We start from the raw sequence: 7,297 nt of genomic DNA, 5'->3' as shown, positions 1-7,297 counted from the left end.
GGACTCAAAGTTATCTATATGATGTAATAGATGAGGACCTAGCAAGTGCAACATGTGCTGCCTGGTTCACATTCATTTAGTAAGCTTTGCTGTGAGTATATGTACTAAAAGCACCTCTCTTCCACTACCCATCACATTACCCTTTGCCATTTCAGAGCAGGTCATATCTGACTGTTTTCTGTGGTTTATTGTGTGGTAAAAAAAAAAAAAAGCCTGCTGAGTTTCAATTGAGTATGCATGTATATATATTTTAGGACATGATCTCTTTTTTTTTTTACCCTGGAGGAAACTAAATGAAAAGGAAGCCACTGAATAGGGGAAAAGGCTTCTGGTTGCTCCCTATTCCATTACAACATTTTCATATACTCACAATGCCTCTTTATTTTTATCTGTCTCATGTTCATTCTTTTCCTCATTAGATGTTATTGAGTAGTATTAGATAGAATAGATTATATTTTAGCTTTTTGGGCTTTAAAGATGGTCAGAAGAACAACTGAATGTCTGGCAAATACAGTCAGTAATGGAATTCACTAGTAGCCACACCAGCTAAGTCTTGAGAAGAGTCTGGCATTGAGACCCAACATTGGTCAAACACTTAACTTAATCCAATCTGGTAAAGAAAGGAAAAAAATTCCTAATGTCATACTCTGAAGTGAATTTTGTCTCAACAAAGACTAGGAGAATTGATAAAATGACTCCTCAGACCAGGAGGTACCCCTCCGTCATAAATGTCTCTTACACACATGCTTCAATATCCTTTGCCTATAAGCTTGAGCCAACTATCCCCATTAGTTAAAAAGTGCATTCTACAGTTTAGGAAGATATTTTCCAATAAAATGTATTCTATTAAAGCTTTAAACTGTACCAAGATTTTTGGAAAACCCCACATTAATTACATTCAATTCAATTTAACAAGCATTTATTATTTGCTTACTTTGTAAGGCACTATGCTATGTGATGAGGATTTGATGTTGTTCAGTTTAACCAAAACTGCGTGGTCCCATTTGGGGCTTTTCTTGGTAATGATATTATAATGGTTTGCCATTTCTAAAATAAAAAACTTATTTTAAAAATAAGGAGACTGAGGTAAAAAGGGTGAAATAACCTGCCCAGAGTCACATAGCTATTAAATGTCTAAGGTTGGTTTTAAACTCAGGTCTTCCTTATTTCAGGTCCAGTGCTCTTCCACTGGACAATCTAGCTTACCTGTTGGGAATATACAGGGAAACAAAAGAATCCCTATTCTCAAGTAATTCTAACAGGGAGAGAAAATGCACATAGACAGCTAAGATAATAAAAATATATGCAAGTTAAATCTAATTTTTATGGGAAGATTAAGTCTACAAACTTTGTTTCATCATGTCAGTCTTATGCTTTAAAAATTTTAATGGTTACTCCCTAACTCATCAAAGTAACTTCAAGGTCAAGTCAAGTTAATAAGAATTTATTAAGTTCTTACTATGTATCAGGAACTGGTCTTACCTTTGTAGTTGAAAGAAAAGTAAAAAAAAATGGTCTGTGACTTCAAGAAGCTCACATCTGCATGACTAGGTTCAAACACTTAGTCAATTAAAAGGCACCACAATTTCAGGAGATGGAATGATGTATACAAGGATCAAAAACAAGATCATTGTTTGCTGCATCATGGAGTAAGTGAAAGGGAATAAAATTTTAAAAGAATGGAAATATAGGAAGTGGTAAGATTTTGAAGGGTGTTAGAAATCAGAGGATTTTATTTTATCCTTGAGACAACAGGGAACAACTAAAGTTGAATGAAGTAATAGAGTGAAAAGGGAACATAGTTGGGAAGATTAGTTTAGCAATTGAGTGGAGGATGGGCTGAAGTGGAGAGATACTTGTGACTGGAATACCAACCAAAAGGCTGTTGCAAGAGACCAGGTGTGAAATAATAAAGATTTTTACCAGGGTGGTGGCAGCCTCAGGAGAGAGAAGAGATGTGAAGAAAAGACAGTACTTGCCAAAAGACTGGATATGTAAGATAAGTAAGAATGAAAAGTGAAGGTTGACGCCTATGTTGTGAGACTGGATGGCTGTGATGGTGGTGGCACCCTTGTTATCAAAAGGGACATTTAGAAAGCGGGAAGGTTTGGGGAGGAAGCCTATAAGGTTAGTTTGGGATATAGTGAATTTAAGATACATGTAGAAATCCAATTTCACATGGATAATCTGGAGCCATTCACCCAATCCTCTGCCTGAATGTTTATCTTCAGCTTTATTCCTAATAGTTTCATTACTCTTCCATGAATATGCCATGCTCATTTATGACTTGTTCTATTGATTATATCTTCATCCCATAGAATATTCCCTTCTTTCCATACTGGCCTCCAAATACTTCCTTCTCCTTTTCCCTGATCTCCTAGTTTCATTTTTCCTGCCCTCTCCTCTCCCTTTCCTTCTCTCTTTCTCCCTTCTACTGACCCAGACATACATTTTAAATTTTGAAATATCTTTTTTCTGATCATGACCTCCTTCCCTTCCCTTCTTTTTCAGTTCTAATCTTTCTAATCCCATTCTTCATCTTCAAGACCTCTGGATCAGATACTTTAATTCTCCTTTTCTCTGAGTCCATATATATATATATATATATATATATATATATATATATATATATATACATACATATATATATATACATATATATATATATATCACTTTCCTTCCTTTATAATACTGATGCTATGGTCAAATGATATAATTATAAAGTATCCTATACTGTCAAATCTTCCCCTTATCAATTTCATGCCATTCCTTGCACATTCCAATTTTAATTTAACCCTAGCCTGGTTTAAACCTCATAATAATATTCATATAGTGCTTACTCTGTCAGGTACTCTGCTAAACACTAAAAAAGTCTTAGCTCATTTGATCCTCACCATAATCCTGCAAGGTAGGTGCTATTATAACCCTCTTTTTTTCCAGAAGAGGAAATCGAAGCAAACAAAAGGAAATTGACTTTTCCAGGGTCACACAGCCAGTAAATTCCTGAAGTTGGATTTTAATTCAGGTCTTCCTGACATCCATTGTACCAGTTAGTATCCCTATACTTATTTTTTTTTTCTTTGCCAGTGTACCTTTGAGAAAATTAGATTATATTAGATGAAGATCTAACTTTTTCTTTAAGAAATTTGAAGAAAAGTTCCCACAACTACTATTAGTGCCCTGTTTGGGGGAGAGGGAAGGAATCCTTTATATCATAATGTTACCTCCTTTCTTTTCATGTGGGTCCTTTTCATGCTTAGCTATAAAAGTAGAGTAATAACATGTTTTCAGAAAACCATAGAATTGCAACATAATTCTCATCTTTTTCTAGAGGCTTACAATTTTTTTTAAACCTGGAAAGTACCTTACTTATCTACTTGCATTTCTCATTCTATAGTCCTGCTAGTCAACATTCAGCTTTCAGTGATAGTTAATATATTCATCATTTATGGAGGTCCATTGCCAAATCATAAAATATAAACTTTTATATAATAGAGATTTTTTTTCCTTAATATGTGGTTATGAATATATTTTTTGCTTTTCTTTTCTTTATTAGCAACGGTAACACTTTTGACAGAGGTTTACCAATATTTTAATGTTTGATAATGGCATTTTTAAATGGATTATAGATTCAAAATTTATGTAATTTCATTTTATATCCTGAAAACAGACAAAAAATCTCAATAAAAAACCAGCTGTGATTTTTTCATGATATTTAGGGGAAATAAAAACTATATAAATCTTAAAGGGAAGAAAAAAGAATTAGTCAATGACCAAGCATTTCCACAGCTGCGATCACAATCTGTCAGGCTTAAAATAGTCCTGAGTGATAAAATGTTGAGATAGATACAATTAGGCACAAGGGACTACTTCTGAATAAATGTTCTCAACATACTTTTGAGAGACTTATACCAGAACACAATCTCAAATTTCCTTTCTTGTTAGCTATTTGAAACGTGTGTGCACAGTAACAACAGCAAAGTAATATTGTAAAAAAAAAAAAATTAAGTAAATTTTGACCATTTCCTTGCTTTTCTAAAGGAAAGCAACTCAAAATGAGTTAACAATCTTGCTTTAATCAATCAAACATATCATTTACCTAGGTCAGGGGAAAAAGGTCAGCACCCGAACTTTACAGTATACAGAGGTTAGAAGCAGAAGGAAATTTAATATGAAAATTTGAAATACCTTAAATGGGTTCTCTGACACATCTTTTTGGTAATTACATTATTTCTTTAGGTTGACTAAATTCAAAGTTTTAGGAAACTATGCACACACATGAATAGATTCTCCCTTACAGTAATGATAAAATTACACTGTGTTTATATATACATGTACACACACACACATACATTATCATATAAAATGGATAAATGTCAGCACCAGATGCCAGCTCCAATAAATAGAATGTAATAGGGTGGGCATAAGTGGACTACAATACCTAAACAATGCATGGATACAATACATTAAAAATAAATAATGATATATGTAGAAGAAATGGTGTGAATATTGCCATCAAAGAAATGTAATATAATAGGGGAGGCCTGGACATATAGGAAGACTGAGAGATAACATAATCGGCTGCATATTGCATTCACATCCTGTCTTTGACAAGAGAATATAAGTTAGACAGGAGGAGAATCAAAAGAGAGAAGCATAATGAAGACCTACGGCTTTTTATTAATCCTCATTCTTTTTCTAAAAGAATATTTTTTTCTTTTTAAATTAGATTTTATTTTCAAATGAAAATCTGCCTTCTTTCTTTTCCACCAGAGAAGAGCTGAAGAGAGGTACCTTGGATTATACCCTCAGATCCCCTTTTATAGGTGAAAATGTCCTCCACAGGAAAGATTCATGAAGTGAGAGGCTGAGTACTGTGGGAGAGGGAAGGGGGAGGGAAGTACAAGAGAAATGATGCACAACTATCAAGTCTATGTGTGAATAGTGAAGAAATGCTAATTCTTACAATCTCTTGGAAAATGTACATGTTGTGAAGCATGGGGGCCTATGAGAAAATGGAAGAAATGGTTGAGCCAAGTAATTGCTTATAAGGAACTGGAAGGGGGGATGTCTGACAACAATGGCAAGTAGGGTTTCTACTGAAGAAAACACCCATGTGGGAGGAGATATATTACTCTGTTGGGAAACTGAGTCTAAGTGATGGAAGCTGGAGGTGCTGAATTTGGAGGCTACCTTCTTTGAGAGATTATTATACATCCAAGTGTAATATCCTATCTCAAAAGGAATGCAACTTCTAGGGGAAGCTAGCAAACATGGGGACACATTATCAGAGATGAGGTTTAACAGTTTTAGGAAAAGAAATTTCTATCAAAATTAAACAAATATGAAATGTAAAATTAAAGCAACATAATTTCATTAAAGAAAATAGAATTCATTGTAAAGGAACAAGTTGGGCTAATTAGGGGGACAAGTACAATATCATTTTTGGGGAGAATTCTATCAAATTTATAGAGCAATACATATGCAAAACAAATTATTCTCAAAAATTCGAAGATGGAAGAGTGGAGAGAGTGTCAGCCATACAGTCAGGAAGACTTGAATTCAAATCAAGCCTCTCACACTTGCTAACTCTATGACCTTGGGTAAGTCACTTACCCTTTATCAGATAGTGTTTCCTCAACAGTAAAATGTGGATAACCATAATACTTACCTTCAAGAGTTGTGCGGGCATTAAAATGAGGCACTATATATATAAAATGTTTTGTAAAAGTTAAAGGGCTATTTAAATGGTATTTATTATTATTATAAGAAAGCTTTACTTCTAATAAAAATGTAGTCCTAACATGTTATCTAGTGAAGGCTAATAGCAAAAAAAGAAAATTATATAAAAATGTAATACATGCATATCAATTCAAGAATCTTTAAATAAAATTCTGGGATGTATATACATCCATGTGCATGTATGTATATACACATATTATATATATGTTTCTGTGAATGTATGAGTATGTATATATTCATTTTAATTAAGCTGTACATAAGCAGTACTGCAAGGATGGTTAGAAACTCTTATTAGCATAATTAAGTGCATCAACACTTAAAGACAAAATTCAAAGAATTACATCAGTAGTTTAAACAAAACTGACAAAATGAAATAGAAATTATTGCTAAAGCCCCACAAAGCATAAACATTGAAGGGCTTTTTTCTAATATAATTTTTAAAGTTGTCTAAAATTAAAAGTTAGCATTATATGGAATAGGAAAATTTCCATTTCCTAGAAGTGATTTCATAAAAAAAAATGGGATAAATAAAAATATCTCCTTTTGCTTGTTGCTATTTGACATCGTTTTAGAAATGATAGCAACAATAATAAGGCAAGAGTAATAAATTAAATGTGTATATATATGTATATATATGAGATAGTTATCTTTATTCATTTATGAGATGGCAGTTCACATAGAAAATCCAATATAATCTGTAAATATATTAACTCGGATAATTAATAGTTTTAGTAAAGTATTAGGCTACAAAATTAACAAATATAACAGACATTTCCATACAGAAGTAACAAAATATAGGAGGAAATATAAGAAAGGAAAATCCTATTCAAAATCTCTGCAAAATACACAAAATATTTGATAGTCTATTTAGTAAACTCATTCAAAAGAAATTCTAAAAATACTTCTTAGAGTGTCTTCAGTTTCTTTAGGTTTCTTGAATATTTTCAGACTATGTAGTTGCTTCAGGTGTTTCTGGCTTCCAAGCTCAAGAGAGGAAATGGAGGGGGAAGGAGACAAGATGGTGGAGTAGAAACAGGAATTCTGGGCTTTGGCTTCCACCTCCTCCAATACATGTAAAAATGACTCTAAACAAACTTTACAGCTAAAGAACCCACAAAGTGACAAAGAGAAAAAAGATCTCCTGCTGAAGAAGGCCCATAGGCCAGCAAGAAGGATCCATCACAATGCACTGGAAGCTGAACCCAGTCCCAAATGAGCCCGCAGTTTTAGCCCCAGGGCAGCCCAGGCCAGTGGCTGGAGCAGACTTCACTAGAGTAAATCACCAACAGCTTTAGCTGTTTCCAGATTTCTCAATCCACAAATGCCAAAGACAAAGTAAAAAGTCAGTGGCGGAACTTTGTTGGAATACGGGGAGCATGGTCTGGCTGCTATGCCCTGAGTGAGAAGCAGAGAAGGCTCATTGGCTGTAGCCACTGCGACATGGCTGCTTCGTGAGCTCCTGGCCAGCAGATGTAGGGGGACAAGCAACCTGAGGGAAATCACTCTTGCTTTGTATCATGGTCTTGGGTGGTGGTCCTGGGGTGTGTGACCAGTG

The sequence above is a fragment of the Petaurus breviceps genome, unplaced genomic scaffold, assembly GCF_028583685.1.
Source record: "Petaurus breviceps papuanus isolate PSGF00001 unplaced genomic scaffold, PetGlider_PUasm1.0 90602, whole genome shotgun sequence".
Lineage (NCBI taxonomy): Eukaryota > Metazoa > Chordata > Mammalia > Diprotodontia > Petauridae > Petaurus > Petaurus breviceps.
The sequence above is the reverse complement of the archived record's forward strand: the minus strand, read 5'-3'. Positions refer to the sequence as shown.